This window comes from Monodelphis domestica, chromosome 5, assembly GCF_027887165.1.
Source record: "Monodelphis domestica isolate mMonDom1 chromosome 5, mMonDom1.pri, whole genome shotgun sequence".
Taxonomy (NCBI): domain Eukaryota; kingdom Metazoa; phylum Chordata; class Mammalia; order Didelphimorphia; family Didelphidae; genus Monodelphis; species Monodelphis domestica.
In genome coordinates, this window is record NC_077231.1 from 178,790,574 (window position 1) to 178,809,644 (window position 19,071).

The 19,071-nt window shown below is 37.9% G+C and overlaps 1 long non-coding RNA gene across 1 annotated transcript; it reads left to right on the forward strand.

Moving 5' to 3' along the window:
* Positions 1 to 6,312: 6,312 nt before the first annotated feature.
* LOC103097069 (uncharacterized) lies at positions 6,313 to 9,104 on the forward strand. Its single transcript, XR_472956.3, has 2 exons — positions 6,313 to 6,637; positions 8,867 to 9,104. It is a non-coding gene; the product is annotated as an uncharacterized LOC103097069 (long non-coding RNA).
* Positions 9,105 to 19,071: the final 9,967 nt, after the last annotated feature.

The window sequence follows — 19,071 nt, forward strand, 5'->3', positions numbered from 1 at the left end:
AACAAAATTAAATCTTAAACAAAACAATCAGCAAAATGCAATAAAATACAGACATTTTTATAAAACACTACATTGGAGTCTGAAATGCCTTAAAATATAAGCTCCAGTCTCTTTAAAGTTTCTTGGTTGTTTTTTTTTTTAATTATCCATTTAGATGCCTATTGTCAGAAGGCAGAAAATTGGTAAGGGCTAGGCAATGGGGGTTAAATTACCTGCCCAGGGCCACACCTCCAGGAAGTGTCTGAGGCCAGATTTTAACCCAGGATCTATTGTCTCTAGGCCTGGCTCTCAATCCACTGAGCCACTGAGCTATTTCCCCATAGTGAGGGTCAGTTTTTGGAATCTCAATTTGGGCCAAAGAGGGAAATGAATTTCTCCCCTGAATCTCAGGTGAAGTAAATAAAAGGATCAATGCACTCAAAAGATATCTTTTTAAAGCAGCCATGTTTGTAACTTCCTGTTTGGAAAAGTCTCTTCCTTCTCTTTGTTCTCCCCACCTGTGATCCCCTGCCCCCAGTCCACATGGAGGCAAATTGTAGCCTAAAGAAAGAACACTCCCATGTTTTTACCAGCTGGTGGAAGTGAGTCCTGGGCCTGGGGCGATGAGCGATCTGATCAGAGGCCAGAGTTTCTGGGTGTTACAAGGGAATCACTTTAAAAGACTGATATATATTAATTTAAGGTCGCCAAGGAATCAGCTATGTAATTCCTAAATGAAAAACTCAAGTCAGCCGTCAGCCTTTTTTGGAGTTTAATTACAATAGGAGTAAGAAAGGAATTAGAGATAGAGAGAGAGAAAAAGGGAGAGAAGGGAATAGGGCTTAAATACCCCTTCTGTTTAGGCTGGCCAAAAGGCCCAAGCCCTTAGATAGCTGGGGCAAAGAAAAGAGATCAGTCCCTATTACTCATGTGTCCAAAATGGAGAAACAGTCTCAGAGGCCCCCACCTTCAGCTTCCTTCAGAGCAAGCCTTCTCAGAGCCCACCAGAACCACACTGACCAACTCTCCCCCTTCCCAAGTCTTCAGACCCCCTATCTTTAAGGAAACCCTCCAAGTTGCCTCCCCTCAGTCCTCACATCTACCAATCACTGTTCATCAATTTCCCTGTCAATGGAGGCTCTAGCTTAACCCAGGACCGCCCAGAGGTTTCTGGCTTTTGCACATGTCTGTTGAAGGTCATATTTTCAAATGATTAAATCTTTACTCCTTTGCTACAGCCCTTTCTAAATCCTGTTAACTTGAGTAGGGTAGAGATTGGAATAATTAAATTTTGATCTAGGCTGCAGCCCTTACTCAATCCTATTAGGACTGAATAGGGTGGAGATTTATCCCAAGTATCTCCATTGTATCAATTCTAAAATCAATCAAGACTCAAAGAAATTCCGGTTCTATGCTTAAGCATAGGTCAAAGTCCTTTCCATTGTTCAGCAAAGGGTTTCTGTCCTAAAGTAATCTTAAGAAGGGAAGAGAAAGAACCTCCCATGCCAATGGGGTTCCCATTCCAATAGACTATCAGTAAGAAATTTTCCAAGTATGAAATCTCCCAATGGTGAAATTTCCAACATTTATAAGTCTAAGGAAATTTGAGGTTTACATGGGGCCAGGTGGGTCAGGACCGGGAGAGCGGATCTGGGTCAAACAGGTCTGGATTGCCGGAGTGCAGATGCAGGCAGCAGGAGGAGCCGGGTCGGATGGGGCTGGGACCAGGTGAGCAATCTGAATGAAGAAAATCTGAAGCAGATGGCTGCAGGCAGGAGCAAGGCAAGCAGGCAAGCAGGATCGAGCTGATTCAAGAGGCTTTGCTAAAAAGCCCTGGAGAAACGTGGCTTAGAACTCATTATCTAGGCTATCTTTTTTTTTTAATTGTTTTTGAGTTCTCATCCAATCTAGTGGTTGCCATTAACTGTAACAGTTAATTTTAGTCTGTTATATGATGTTTATTAAAGATTATTAGAAATCAGGGATAAAGAAATACAAAAATAAGAAAAGCTCGTGCCTAGGGCACTAGCCCATTCATAATTCACTTACTATATCTTGCATGCCTAGTAGAGAGACATGTGTGCTTAGAAGCAGAAGAAGAGAGTCTTGGGAGGCAGAGAGCCCTTTAAATAAAAATTGTGTTCTCGCACTCAGGTGAGATTATAGGGAATTCTGGGAAGTACCAAGGACTCTGGGGATTGCAGTCTGGGGTTCAAATCTCCATTTTTACAATATCTAAAAATAACAATGTAGTTAAGCAAGAAAAGACAGATGGGGCTGGAGGGGGAATACCAATATTGCCACTAAGAGACCAAATAAGCCTACAACCAGACAACGGCATAATTCATATCAAAACACACAAGCCGTTTACAACAGCCAATCTTGAAATGAGAGAGAGTAGGTGAATGGAATCTAAAAGGGAAGATACTAGTGGACAGAGACACCAGAAAGACTTCCAGCATAAGATGAGATTTGACTTGAATCTTGAGGAAAACTAAGAAAACTATGAGGCAGAGGTAGGAGGGCAAAGCCCTTCCAAGCATAGGGAATGATCAATGAAAAAACAAAGAGATGCTCAGTGTATTGAGGGCCAGACCTACAGATGGGAGGTCTTAGATTCAAATGTGGCCTTAAACACTTCCTAAATGTATAACTCTGGGCAAGTCACTTGACCCCCATTGCCTAGCCCTTACCACTCTTCTGCCTTGTAACCAATACACAGTATTGGCTCCCAGATGGAAGGTAAGAGTTTTAAAAAAATCACAGGACCTAGGAATCATCTGAGATGATAACTGAACCCACAAGAACTAAAGAATTCAACAAGTAAGATGGTAGAGAGTAAAAAGAGGAGGCCCAGGACGGAGCCTTGGGGAACCCATGTAAAATGGGTCTAAAATGGATGAAAAACCAACAAAAGAGACTAAAAAGGAGAGGTCAGGCAGGGAGGTAGATAACCAAGAGAGAGGAGTATTACGAAAATATAGACAGGAGAGCATATCCTGAGCCAAAGCGTGATTGACAGGGTCACATCTTGCAGAAATTTCAAGAAGAGCCATGATTGAGAAAAGGCGATTAGATACAGTAATTGTGAGATTATAATTTAGTGTGTATGTGTACACCCATATATATGTATAAGTCTGCATGTGGTATTATAGTAATTATGAAACTGTTGGTAATTTTGAAGAGGGCAATTTCAGTAAAATGATGAGGTCAAAAGCCAGCCTGCAGAGGGTTTATAAGAAGAGAGGAAGTGGAGGCACCAGTTATAGATGGCTTACTCAAACAGTTTAGCCACAAAAGAAAGAGAAATATTATAAACCAATGGGGAAATAGAATTCATTTTATAGAAATTGTTTTCAGGCAATGAAGATCATTTTTAAAGGAAGACTGATAATGGACATAGGGTTCAATATGAAAAAAGAGGTTGTTTTTTTTTATGTTATAGTCTGTGTGGCCATTGTGGCTACTGTTTTCATACCTATATAATTTTCCAACGTCACAAAATACAATAAAAATAGTAGTTCCAGGTATTTTTTAAATTCTAAAATAAATGTGAACTGCTGTTATCATACATTGTGATAAAATGCCCAGAATTCTTGCATATTTAATTTGTTCAGGATAAGTCTATTCATTTTATTCTCTTTCTATTAGGTTTTATTCATTTTGAAAAATCACCCTTGACAACGTTAGCATTTTGAAAGTCTGACTTCCTGTTAATCATTTGTGAATAGTCATAACTATTCTTGATTCTTATATGACACCTTTCTCTGTGAGATACAGCACAGAAGTTCAGTGGATAGAGAGCTGGCCTTGGAGACATGAAGGCTAGAGTTCAAATTCTACTTTAAAAATTTTTTTTAAATTTTTTATTGTCATGCAAAACACACTTTCATATTGGTCACTGTTGTAAGAGCAAAGTCATACATAACCAAAACCCTAGAATAAAACCAAAAATATACTGATATGAAAGATGACTCCAAAATATTTTTCTCTGGGGGAGAATAGCATTCCCTGACAGGTCTTTCAGGATGGTGCCTTGCTGAGAGTAGCCAAGTTTTGACAGATAATCATGGTCCAATATTGCTGTTACTGTGTACAGTGTTTTCCCAGGTCTGCTTATTTCACTCTGCATCAGTTCCCACAGATCTTTCCAGCTTTTTTGGAAATCACCTTGCTTATCATATTTTGTAGCACAATAGTATTACCATTACAAATATGTATCAGGATTTGTTCAGCCATTCCCCAATGGATGAACATCCCCTTGAACTTACTACATTGATGAAAGCAAAGGTCCTATTTTTAAAAATATTCTTCTAAGAAAGTTGTGCAATATAGGAAATGAAAACCATATCCATGGGGAGCCATTGGTTGAGTTCCACGCTTCATCTATCCCAGGTCCAGAACTCAAAGTTCCTAAAAAGCCAGAACCCTGAGCAAAGTTTCTATTAGCATTTGTTTTCTGGGACTAACGTTGTTATGTCACTTGTGGATAAACCAGACATGAAGCTTGTTAGTCCACAGGGCTTGTACCTAACTTTTCTCCTTTCTAAATTATGCTAATTATCTTATCAAAGTTTCAGATATGGCAATAACAGAAGTGACTTGGTTTTTGTTAGAAAACTGGTTAAGGTTCTTCTATATGTCTGAACAATAAACTTCATCATGGCAATTTTATGTGTGTGATTAAAAGCCTACATATGCTTTTCCCAAAGCACTTATTTTATTAAGAATGTACTACTCCTCGATACAGTGATAAGGAAAAATTAATGACATTGTTCAATAATGAATAAATGGGCTGTTTTTTCCAGTTGGTCTTTTTTCCCAGAATTTGTTTTTGGCCATCTTCCGACATTATGTTGGTACCATCATTGCACTTAACAGTTTCAGAAATATTAAATTCAAAGTTCTGAAAAGTTCATCACTTGATCAAATCAGCAATGAGAATATTATTAATCATCAGATGTATAAATAATATTAATATCAAATTTAAAAAATATTTTCCTCACAACAATTTTGTGAGTTAAATAGAGCAAGTATTTTTTTTGTCTTCATTTTACAGATGAAGAAACTAAGCAATATGAGACTTTGAAGTTGTTAATTGACGTTGAAACCAGAACTCAAAACCAGATCTTTTGAATTCAAGGTCAGTGTTTCTTCTACTATATCCCACGCCCAGATTAATATTGCTGGGATATGAAGAATGGGTTTGAGAGGAAAGAGGAGTTTGTAGGATATTTCAATAGTCCAAACAAGAGAATGTAAATCCCTAAAGGGCAGGGATTATTTAATTTTCTTTTGTATTTCCAGAATCTAGTCTAGTTCCTCACTTAAAATAAGTTTAATTAATGCCTGCTAAATTAACCAAATAATTAACTTAAGTTAGTAAGGGTCTGACTGAGCATGAGTGAGGTCTGGGGTAGAGGCAGTGATAATGGACATCATTGGTGCCTTTCAAGATTATAGTTTCAGGAGTGAAGAAGAAATCTTGATAGCTTTCATCTTTTGTAGGTGTAGATGGCATAAGAATATACATTCAAGTAGATTGTAAGTAAAAAGGAAAGAAGTAATGCCTAGTGAGGGTGCTAAGTGGTGAGTTTATATTTGTTCATTCTGTTTTAACAGGGTTGAAGGATGTGTACAACATGTTGGGAGGATTAGATAAGGAGCCAGTGAGGGGGAGAGATTGAAGATGTTGACAGAAAGGGGATCATTGATCCCCATTGAGTGGGTTCTTTGAAGTAGCAGGAAGTGAGGAGAAGTACAATGGAAAGATCATTTGCTCTGGAGTCAAAGTACCTGGACTCAAATCCTTTGTCTAATACTTACCACTTATGGGACCTTGGGCACAGCACTTAAACTCCCTGGGTCTTATTTTCCTCAGCTATAAAATAAGAGAATTGCAATTTTTTAACTTGTTTTGAGTCACTTCAGTTGTGTCTGACTTTTCATGACCCCATTTGTCGTTTTCTTGGCAAAGATAATGGAGTGGTTTGCCATTTCCTTTTTGTTGCTCAGTTTACAGGTGAGGAAATAGAGTCAAACAGGATTAAGGTACTTGCTCAGGTTTACTCATTTAATAAATATCTGAGGTCACATTTTAACATGGGTCCTCTTGAGTCCAGAACTGGTGCTCTATCCCCTGTGCCTCCTAGCTGCCCTTATAAACATATTTTTATGTCCTCATCGCCACCTGTGGAGTAGATATGGTTATCCCCATTTAGTAGGTGAAGAAACAAATTCAGGGATGAACTTGACCAAGTTCACAAAATAAGTGTTGTGGAGATCCAGGATGCTGGGGAATGGCTAACATGTAGTGAAGATAAAAGTCAGTGGAGTTGAGAATCAAGAACTATGAGTATGTAATAGTAAGTATTCTAGTCTGTAACAATGAGTTTTGAACTAATAAGCATTTGCTCTGAGGAGCTGACACATTATATTAAAAACCATGAAACAGGAAATATGGCAGCTAAAAATTCAGTCCTATCTACAATCCTGATGAGCTAGACCATTCCTTGAAGTCGAGAGACATTCTGATTCTGAAACGCTAACTCAGTCTGGCTTTAATTATCTTCAGTTACTTTAAGCTGTTCCATTTTGGCCATGAAGATGCACTTCCTTCTTTCCGCTCTTCTCTTCTTTGTTTTGTTCTCTTCCTCAGGTAAGATTTCGTGATATTAAAGAAGGTATTTAAGTATAGGAGAAAGAAAAGACTTTACCTATCCCACCCAAAAACCAAATCAGATTAACTACAAAATCCACACACATTGTTTGATCCAATTACACCTTCTGTAATTCCCTTTCAATGACTTATTCCTTTCCATTAAGAATGTTGTCAATCAAGGCTGTCCCAAAGATATAAATTATGAAGTTTTTAGAGTTTGTCTGTAATATATCCAGCCTCTGTTTTCTGTGCTGTTCATTCCTGATGCCACACCATCCTTCCCATCTCCATCCTCACTAAAACTTCCTCTCAGGAAAGTATCTGGAATCAGCTCTTTATACCTTAGTATAAATCCAAGTATTATATCTTGCGTTATGTCTTTCAGGGGCATTTTTACTTTTAGTCTTACCTCTAATTGTAGAACAAAAAGCATTGTCTCTTGTTAAAGGAATTTCAAGAATCATCCAATATGTGGAGGAGCTAATTTAGGGGATGAGAGAACCTTCTCAAAGTTCTTAAAATCATATATCACTGAAGGTCCAAGTACTGCTCTGAAGATTTTATATTGCTCCTTGAGCGCAAGAACTGTCTTCATTTTTCTCTTTGTCCTCCTAGCTTTGAAGTTCAGCTCAACCACCTCCAACTGGAGACCTTTCCTGATGCCCTCCCAGGTGCCAGCACCCCTTCCTCAGATGAACTTGTATTTTACTTTGTAGTACTTATACATGATGTCTACCATGATACAATATAAGATCCCTGAAAGCAGAGATGATTTCATTTCTGTCTGTGTATTCTCGCCTCTTAGCACATTGTCACCTTTAATTAGGCACTTTAAGATGTTTCATTAATTGAGGCTTATGAGATGTTTATTGAATTGAATGATGAAAAAATGGCTATTTGAATAAGTATTAAACTAATGTGGACAATAACTTTTGCTCACAACCCAGAACTACCAGTAACAATAATATTCAAGGTTACTGGGAGTCATCCCAGATATCATAACTGGTTCTCTAGAATGAAATATTGAAAAACAAGAGCAGGGATCAGAGTTCTAATTCTAATTATTCCACTAATTTTGCATGTAACTTTAGGAAAATCAGTTTCCTCATCTGTTGAAAAAAAAAAGTAGGGATGAAGGGAGACATTTTTGTGGAGGGTAGGATTGTTAATGCCCCTTTTAGTTCTAAAATACTTTGAATCCATAAGCCCCAGGGCATCTTCATATTTATACCAGTAAAGGAATAAGTAGAGGAATAGAAAAGAAGAGCTAACTACCTAACCTGGAACTGGGAAGAACTGAGTTCAAATTCAGTCTCGGACATTGAGTAGCTATGTGACCCTGGACAAGCCACTTATCCCTGTTTTCCTCTGTTCCTTATCTGTTAAATGAGCTGTAAAGAACATGACAAACACTCCAATATCTTTGCCAAGAAAACTTACAATGGGGTCAAGAAGAACCAGACATGACTGAGCAACAAGACAAATGGAGGAGGGGGAATTGACATACCCTCTACTGACTTGTAGAAGGATTTTAAAAATCAGTATATTGTCACTCTGCTTTATTTTTTAATTTATTTTTTCTCTCTCCTTCTCTCTTCATCATTGCTTGTGATAAAGCTTAGCATTGAATGGATTCCTACTGTTTTACACGTTATCCTCAGCATCCAAACTTATCAAGGGGTTGTTTTCCTGGATGTTTTTGCTTGGTCCTTATGACCTAAACAGAGAATCTGGGCAAGAAATTAACCTACTGACAATGATACCTACACTAAGGGAGATTGTAAGTTTATAGAATACACTCAGAAAAATACAGACAATAATATTTTTTAAAGATGTGTGATGGAAAATGTGTGAGGCTAGTTGTAGAAATCAAGGATCAATAAAGGAACAAAAAACAACAACAGTACAGTATCAGATTCTTTCATCATAGAGCAAAATTAACATTGAAGCTGTAACATTGAAGTGTAACCCTGGGCAGTTCATACAGCCTCTGTGTGCCTCAGTTTCCTTAGCTGTATAACTAGAATAATAATAACAACTACCATCCAAGGTCATTATGAGGATTAAATAATACAGTATTTGTAAAGTCTTTAGCCTCATTCCTGGCACACAGTAGGTGCTTAAAGGTCTAAAAAAATTTTGTGCTCCTAAAAGAAAGTATTTTGTAAACCAGAAATGATATATGTTTGTCAATTATTATTTACATTTTTCTATCTTTTTTTTTAGTTTCTCTAAAACTCATGTCCTATGTGGTTTGTGAAACTTTCTCTAAAAACTGTACTGCTTTTAATGAAACAACATGTATTAATGGTGAAAAGATCTGCGTTTTGCATCTTAAAAACTGCTGTAAGACCGAAGTATAAAAGGTCAACTCTTGGGAAAAGAAGAACTGCAGAGGTGATGTAGAAGAAGTCATCAACCCTTTTGTCTTATTCCTAGTAAAAGCACTGTTTTCCTCCTCTAATGTATTCCTTCTGGTGATTATTTCCTATTGATCTGGTATATAGTTAGTTTGTTCATAATTCTCTCCATACTGTTCATTCATGAGACTGCGGGCTTCTTGAGAGCAGAAATTGTGATATTTCTTTGTATTTCCAGCACTTGGCACTTTGCCTGGCACTTAATGAATGCTTATTAACTGACTGATATAAAGTAATTGATTGATAGCTTTTGACAAGATGAGTTCAGATGCTTTTCAGCATACACCATTTAGGCTAATCAGTAGTGTGAGCAAATCCTTAGAAGTTAAAATCAGGTAGATGCTTTAGTCATAGAGCATTAAACTTATGGTCAGGAAGAAGTAACTTTCAGAGCTTTAAAAGTTGTGTAACCCTGGGCAGTCATTTAACTACTGTCCCCCTCAAATCACTGGTTTATAAAATCAGGGGAAATATAGCACTTACCTTCAGGGTTGTGGGCGAGGATCAAATGAGAAAATATTTATATATGCTTTATGAATCTTCAAGCACAATATAAATATTCACTATGATTATTCTACTCACCTTGCACGAATGGCTCACTGTAGCATACAGGGAATCAAAGAGTTCTTAAAAGGTATGTCTGTGGAGTAAAAGCGAGAAAGGCTTTAAGGGTACATTTTGGGCTAGTTACTATTAGAGGACCAGTCTACCTAAGTGCAGAGTTTATCATCAAGTTGGTGATATCAGCTTCTGCCAGAGAGACTCAAAAAGACTTTTTACTAAAACTAGAGTCATTTGCAGCCTTTATTTTTAAACCCTAACCTTCCATCTTAGAATTAATATTGTGCATTGATTGGTTCCAAGGCAGAAGAGCAATGGAGGTCAACTGACTTGCCCAGAGTCCTAAGTTAGAAAGTGTCTGAGGTCACATTTGAACTCAGGAAAATGAATCTTCCTGACTCCAGATCCAAAACTCTAACCATTGTACTACCTAGCCACCCTTTTGAAAAATTTGGGAGGGAATAAAAAAGAAGTGTTTGGATTTGGGGGCTCTCATCACAAACTGTCACAGAGACACTGCCAAATGTGTATTCTGCTATAATGTACTAAAACATAACAACTCCAAATTCTGTCCAACAGATTCAATTCAACAAGCAATTACTGATAATATTGAATTGAGCAAATCAGATGCTTTGCCTTCTGACAAATGCAATAATGCAGTTCATTGGTGTCAGACTCAAATAGAAGTGGAGGTTGCTAACATGTATCTAAGGAGTCCTGTGGGGTAGCATATTGGCTTACTTTTCAAATATGAAATTATCTCTGATTATTATTATTATAGTTTTCTGTACTTTGTGAAATATTTACCACTTTCATTTTAATGTGGATCTGGTTGTACTCATTGATGTTGCTGATGTGGGCTGCATGTTTGACACCCCAGATGTATCTTATTTCCTTTCATAGAAATCTCACAAAACATACACAGAAGATAAAAATAAATGTGTGTCCCTTGTTGAATTATTTTTCTGTAATCAATGGAGTTGTCATTTTTCCCTTGCTGATTATCTTAGAATGATTTACTAAGATGTTTGTCATAACAATATTACTCCATGCCACAGGGGCAGTGAAGCTTAGTAGAGAGATCAAAAGACTGGGGGTCAGAAGATCTGTGTCTCAAACACAGTAAAAAAAATGTTCTGTTGACACCTTTTATCTTTACTTCACAGGTATTTCTTACCCATCTTCCAAATTCAACTTTCTTTTGTGACAAAAAAAAAACAATTAGGCAGACATATCTGATACAGATCCCATATCTGGAAAATTATCTATTAAGAGACATGAGGCCTTCCGGTTAAGATGGCGGCTTAGAGAAAGCTGAAGTTCAGATCTCCGGAAAACCCTTCCCGACCGATCTCAAACTAGAAGCTCCTAAGGCGCCGAAATTCAAAACGATCAACAGCACAGACCCTGGGAACCCTCCTCCTGGACCTGGACCCGGTTCAAAAGGTACGGCTCCCCTTAAAAGCCAGAACCCGAGATCCCTCGGACCTCAGGGGTAGGAGCGCAGAGTCCAAGGCTCCCGGAAGCGGCAGCCGCGCCGGGCTCAGAGAGCAGGGTCTGAGGAACAACAACCCTCAGGGTCTTCTACCCAAGTCCCAGTCCGGGTGAAAGTTACTGCCTGGGGCTTCCGCTGCAAAGAGCCGGTAGGTCAGGGTGAAAGTTACTGCCTGGGGCCTCCGCTGCAGAGAGCTGGTCAAAACAACAGCAACCCTCAGGGCGGGCAAGACAGCCTCACGGGCTGGATCCTGCTATCCAAGTCTCAGTGAAAGTCTGTGCTCTCGGAGCTTGGGGAAGCGGCAGCCCATCCCCCCGCAGGCCGACGAAACAGCCTCACGGCCAGCGATTCTGAAGGCAACTTCCGGAAATCGAGCCAGGGGGAGAGTGTGGCCTCGTGGTCCGGCCCTTCCATTCCAGTTCCAGTGAGGCATATTCAGTTTAACCCAGGGAAAGTCATAGAACCATCTGCCCAGGACTAAAGCCTCTGATCACCAGACAAAGACAAGAAAAGCCAATCCTCCACGTTCAGAGATGACAAACTCCACAGAAGCACAGAAGCCCCAAAATACCAAGAAAAATAAGAAGAAAGGGGCGACTCTGGACACATTCTATGGAGCCAAAATACAAAATACAGAGCAGATAGAAGAAGATATACAAGAAAATTCTCCAAAATCTTCCAAAGGAAATAGAAACTCTCCACAAACCCATGAAGAATTTGAATCAGAAAGGACCAAAAAGATGGAAGCCCTCTGGGAGGAAAAGTGGGAAATGATGCAAAAGAAATTCACGCATCTACAAAACCAGTTTGACCAAACTGTAAAAGAAAACCAGGCTTTAAAGCAAGAACTAATAAAGCAAAGCCAAAACACCAAGAAATTAGAAGAGAACATAAAATATCTCACCGACAAGGTGATAGATCTGGAAAACAGGGGGAGAAGAGAAAATTTAAGAATAATTGGACTCCCAGAAAAGCCAGAAATAAACACCAAACTGGACATGGTGATACAAGATATAATCAAAGAAAATTGCCCAGAGATTCTAGAACAAGGGGGCAATACAGCCACTGACAGAGCTCACAGAACACCTTCTACACTAAACCCCCAAAAGACAACTCCCAGGAATGTAATCGCCAAATTCCAAAGCTATCAAACAAAAGAAAAAATCCTACAGGAAGCCAGAAAAAGACAATTTAGATATAAAGGAATGCCAATCAGGGTCACCCAAGACCTTGCAAGTTCTACGCTGAATGATCGTAAGGCATGGAACATGATCTTCAGAAAGGCAAGAGAGCTGGGTCTCCAACCAAGAATCAGCTACCCAGCAAAACTGACTATATACTTCCAAGGGAAAGTATGGGCATTCAACAAAATAGAAGACTTCCAACTTTTTGCAAAGAAAAGACCAGAGCTCTGTGGAAAGTTTGATACCGAAAATCAAAGAGCAAGGAATACCTGAAAAGGTAAATATTAAGGAAAGGGGAAAAATGTTATCTTCTTTTACTCAAACTCTCTTCTATAAGGACTACATTTATATCAACCTATGTATACTAATATGTAGGGAAAATATAATGTATAAATAGGGGGTAAAGAAAGACCAAATAGAATAATGGTTCTCACACAAAGATTCACAGGGGAAGGGGAGGGGAAGAAAACTCCTATAAGAAGGAGAGGAAGAGAGGGGGGGGGGGGGTTACTTAAACCTCAATCTCAGGGAAATCAACTCTGAGAGGGAAAAACATCCAGATCCATTGGGATCTTGAATTCTATCTTACCCAACAAGGGTAAGGAGAAGGGAAAACCAAGGGGGGGAGGGGGAGAGGGAGAACAAAAAGGGAGGGAAAGAGAGGGGGGAGGGGGAGGGAACAAAAAGGGAGGGACTAAAAAGGGAAACATCAAGGGAGGGGACAAGGGGGACTGATTCAAAGTAAATCACTGGACTAAAAGGTAGAGCCCAAGAAGAAAAGGTTAGAATTAGGGAAGGCAATCAAAATGCCAGGGAGTCCACAAATGACAATCATAACTTTGAACGTGAATGGGATGAACTCACCCATAAAACGTAGACGAATAGCTGAATGGATTAGAATCCAAAACCCTACCATATGTTGTCTTCAAGAAACACACATGAGGCGGGTTGACACCCACAAGGTCAGAATTAAAGGATGGAGTAAGACCTTCTGGGCCTCAACTGATAGAAAGAAGGCAGGAGTGGTAATCATGATATCTGATAAAGCCAATGCAAAAATAGACCTGATCAAAAGGGATAGGGAAGGTAATTATATTTTGTTAAAAGGGACTCTAGACAATGAGGAAATATCATTAATCAACATGTATGCACCAGATAATATAGCACCCAAATTTCTAATGGAGAAACTAGGAGAATTGAAGGAAGAAATAGACAATAAAACCATACTAGTGGGAGACTTAAACCAACCATTATCAAATTTAGATAAATCAAATCAAAAAATAAATAAGAAAGAGGTAAAAGAAGTGAATGAAATCTTAGAAAAATTAGAATTAATAGACATATGGAGAAAAATAAATAGGGATAAAAAGGAATACACCTTCTTCTCAGCACCACATGGCACATTCACAAAAATTGACCATACATTAGGTCACAGAAACATAGCACACAAATGCAAAAAAGCAGAAATAATGAATGCAGCCTTCTCAGATCACAAGGCAATAAAAATAATGATTAGTAATGGTACATGGAAAACCAAATCTAAAACCAATTGGAAATTAAACAATATGATACTCCAAAACCGTTTAGCTAAAGAAGAAATCATAGAAACAATTAATAATTTCATCAAGGAAAATGACAATGGCGAAACATCCTTTCAAACTTTTTGGGATGCAGCCAAAGCGGTAATCAGAGGCAAATTCATATCCCTGAAAGCTCATATTAACAAACAAGGGAGAGCAGAGATCAATCAACTGGAAATGCAATTGAAAAAACTCGAAAGCGATCAAATTAAAAACCCCCAGCAGAAAACCAAATTAGAAATCCTAAAAATTAAGGGAGAAATTAATAAAATCGAAAGTGATAGAACTATTGATTTAATAAATAAGACAAGAAGCTGGTACTTTGAAAAAACAAACAAAATAGACAAAGTACTGGTCAATCTAATTAAAAAAAGGAAGGAAGAAAAGCAAATTCACAGCATTAAAGATGAAAAGGGGGACAGCACCTCCAATGAGGAGGAAATTAAGGCAATCATTAGAAATTACTTTGCCCAATTATATGGCAATAAATACACCAATTTAGGAGAAATGGATGAATATATACAAAAATACAAACTGCCTAGACTAACAGAAGAGGAAATAGAATTCTTAAATAATCCCATATCAGAAATTGAAATCCATCAAGCCATCAAAGAACTTCCTAAGAAAAAATCCCCAGGGCCTGATGGATTCACCTGTGAATTCTATCAAACATTCAGAGAACAGTTAACCCCAATACTATACAAACTATTTGACATAATAAGCAAAGAGGGAGTTCTACCAAACTCCTTTTACGACACAAACATGGTACTGATTCCAAAACCAGGCAGGTCAAAAACAGAGAAAGAAAACTATAGACCAATCTCCCTAATGAATATAGATGCAAAAATTTTAAATAGGATACTAGCAAAAAGACTCCAGCAAGTGATCAGAAGGATCATTCACCATGATCAAGTAGGATTCATACCAGGGATGCAGGGCTGGTTCAACATTAGGAAAACCATCCACATAATTGACCACATCAACAAGCAAACTAGCAAGAACCACATGATTATCTCAATAGATGCAGAAAAAGCCTTTGATAAAATACAACACCCATTCCTATTAAAAACACTAGAAAGCATAGGAATAGAAGGGTCATTCCTAAAAATAATAAACAGTATATATCTAAAACCAACAGCTAATATCATCTGCAATGGGGATAAACTAGATGCATTCCCAATAAGATCAGGAGTGAAACAAGGATGCCCATTATCACCTCTATTATTTGACATTGTACTAGAAACACTAGCAGTAGCAATTAGAGAAGATAAAGAAATTGAAGGCATCAGAATAGGCAAGGAGGAGACCAAGTTATCACTCTTTGCGGATGACATGATGGTCTACTTAAAGAATCCTAGAGATTCAACCAAAAAGCTAATTGAAATAATCAACAACTTTAGCAAAGTTGCAGGATACAAAATAAACCCACATAAATCATCAGCTTTTCTATATATCTCCAACACAGCTCAGCAGCAAGAACTAGAAAGAGAAATCCCATTCAAAATCACCTTAGACAAAATAAAATACCTAGGAATCTATCTCCCAAGACAAACACAGGAACTATATGAACACAACTACAAAACACTCGCCACACAACTAAAACTAGACTTGAACAATTGGAAAAACATTAACTGCTCATGGATAGGACGAGCCAATATAATAAAAATGACCATCCTACCCAAACTTATTTATCTATTTAGTGCCATACCCATTGAACTACCAAAATACTTCTTCACTGATTTAGAAAAAACCATAACAAAGTTCATTTGGAAGAACAAAAGATCAAGGATATCCAGGGAAATAATGAAAAAAAACACATATGATGGGGGCCTTGCAGTCCCAGACCTCAAACTATATTACAAAGCAGCAGTCATCAAAACAATTTGGTACTGGCTAAGAAACAGAAAGGAAGATCAGTGGAATAGACTGGGGGAAAACGACCTCAGCAAGACAGTATACGATAAACCCAAAGATCCCAGCTTTTGGGACAAAAATCCACTATTCGATAAAAACTGCTGGGAAAATTGGAAGACAGTGTGGGAGAGACTAGGAATAGATCAACACCTCACACCCTACACCAAGATAAATTCAAAATGGGTGAGTGACTTAAACATAAAGAAGGAAACCATAAGTAAATTGGGTAAACACAGAATAGTATACATGTCAGACCTTTGGGAGGGGAAAGGCTTTAAAACCAAGCAAGATATAGAAAGAATCACAAAATGTAAAATAAATAATTTTGACTACATCAAACTAAAAAGCTTTTGTACAAACAAAACCAATATAACTAAAATCAGAAGGAAAACAACAAATTGGGAAAAAATCTTCATAGAAACCTCTGACAAAGGTTTAATTACTCATATTTATAATGAGCTAAATCAATTGTACAAAAAATCAAGCCATTCTCCAATTGATAAATGGGCAAGGGAAATGGATAGGCAGTTCTCAGATAAAGAAATCAAAACTATTAACAAGCACATGAAGAAGTGTTCTACATCTCTTATAATCAGAGAGATGCAAATCAAAACAACTCTGAGGTATCACCTCACACCTAGCAGATTGGCTAACATAACAGCAAAGGAAAGTAATGAATGCTGGAGGGGATGTGGCAAAGTAGGGACATTAATTCATTGCTGGTGGAGTTGTGAACTGATCCAACCATTGTGGAGGGCAATTTGGAACTATGCCCAAAGGGCGACAAAAGAATATCTACCCTTTGACCCAGCCATAGCACTGCTGGGTCTGTACCCCAAAGAGATAATGGACACAAAGACTTGTACAAAAATATTCATAGCTGCGCTCTTTGTGGTGGCCCAAAACTGGAAAACGAGGGGATGCCCATCAATTGGGGAATGGCTGAACAAACTGTGGTATATGTTGGTGATGGAATACTATTGTGCTCAAAGGAATAATAAAGTGGAGAAGTTCCATGGAGACTGGAACAACCTCCAGGAAGTGATGCAGAGCGAGAGGAGCAGAACCAGGAGAACATTGTACACAGAGACTAATACACTGTGGTATAATCGAACGTAATGGACTTCTACATTAGGGGCGGTGTAATGTCCCTGAACAACTTTCAGGGATCCAGGAGAAAAAAAAACACCATTCATAAGCAAAGGATAAACTATGGGAGTGGAAACACCGAGAAAAAGCAACTGCCTGAATACAGAGGTTGAGGGGACATGACAGAGGATAGACTTTAAATGAACACTCTAATGCAAATACTAACAACAAAGCAATAGGTTCAAATCAAGAAAACATCTAATGCCCAGTGGACTTACGCGTCGGCTATGGGGGGTGGGGGGGAGGAAAAGAAAATGATCTATGTCTTTAACGAATAATGCTTGGAAATGATCAAATAAAATATATTTAAAAAAAAAAAAAAGAGAGACATGAGGATGATGTTCCATCATTTGTTCATCAGACTTTTTAAGTGCTCTGAGTGTGACTTCCTGGTCAAACTGTTAATACCCTCTGATCCAGTAAACACACTGCTGGGATTATAGTTCTAGAAAGCCAAAAAGAGGAAGAAAAAGAACTAATACCTGCCCAAATACCCATAGTAGCATCCATTTTGGTGGCAAAAGATTGGAAACAAAATGTGTACCCACTGATTGGGAAATGAATACACAAATGAATGCAATGGAATATTATTGTGCAATAAGAAATGATGGACATAAGAAATGTAGGAAAACATGGGAATAGTTCTATGAACTCTTGTATGCTAAAAATAACTGAAGCAAGAGAACAATATCCTTAACTATTTCAGAAATATAAATTAAGAGGTCATTTAATAAACATTTGGGAATGAATAAATTAATGAGATCTGACTGCTATTTGCTAGCTTTGTGAATGTGTAAGTCACTGATTCTCCCTCAGTTTTATCATCTGAAAATAGGCATAATGGTACTTATTACCTCATTGGGCTATTGTGAGTATCAAATGAAATAATACCCATAAAAATCCTTTTAATGTAGGAAGTGCTTTATATATGTGAGATTTTATTATTCCCAGGAGAAGCTAGTTTTAATATATATAACAAATGATGAATAATTCACATCAAAAGGAAGAGAAGCTAAGCTTCTTACACTTTTTCTATTATTTAAAAAAAAACCTCAGGCAGCAAGATGTCAGTTTATATTATACTTATATTGGGTTTATTTGTGTCCAAATAATTAATTTTGGCAAATGGTAGAGAAGTAAGGTTATAACCACTAGTCCTATGAACTAATTGCTACACTTTTAAAAGATAACCTTTTTTACTAACAGAAAAGGAAAAGTAATAAGTATTTACATTGTTCCCATAATGTGCTAGACTGTGCTGTTTTTTACAAATATTATTTAATTTGATTTTCACATTAACCCTGCAAGGTAGGTGCTATTCTTATGTCTATTTTAAAGCTGAAAACCTGAGACAAACAGAGATTAAGTAACCTGTCCAGGGTCACAGCTGGTAAATGAATTCAGATTTGAACTCAGGTCTTCCTGCCTCCAGGTCCTGCACTGTATCCATTGTCCTACCAATTGCCTATACTAAGCTGGCACTACTAAAGTTCCATCTCGATGACCAGGATTATAGCTGGATGGAGAAGAAAGTTAAAAATAGATTTTGAATAAATTCAGGGGGAAATGATTAGGATGTTGAACTTGGACTCAGGAAAACCAGCCTGAGCTCTGACACTTGCTAGTTTTATGACTGTGGGTAAATCCCTTTACCTTGAAATCTCAAGTAGGTCTCTAAATAGCAGTCTGATAGAAAGAGTGCCCATCCTGGGGAAATCACAGGGCAATGAACTGACTGATTGATGCTCAGTGACTTTACTAAATCAAATCAGCATTTATTAAATACCGATAAGTGGGGCACAGTACTAGGCTCTGGGGATACATACATGAAAAAGGAGCAGTCCTTGCCTTCAAATAGCTTGTAGTTTCTCTGGGGAGAGCATGTGTACATATGAAAGCATACATATATACAAAAGAAATACAAGGTTATGGAAGAATGGGAGGGGATGAGTCTAGGCTAACAACTCACATTCAAGGTTGACAAAGAACTTATTTCTCCATAAGGTCCTCATGAGAGAAGTAGTTGTCCAATTTATTATTGAATTGTTGATGAATTATTGAACCCAAATAAAGGAAAAATTCTCCTGAGAGGGGATGTGAAGTTCAGCTCCACCTCCTTACTTTCCAC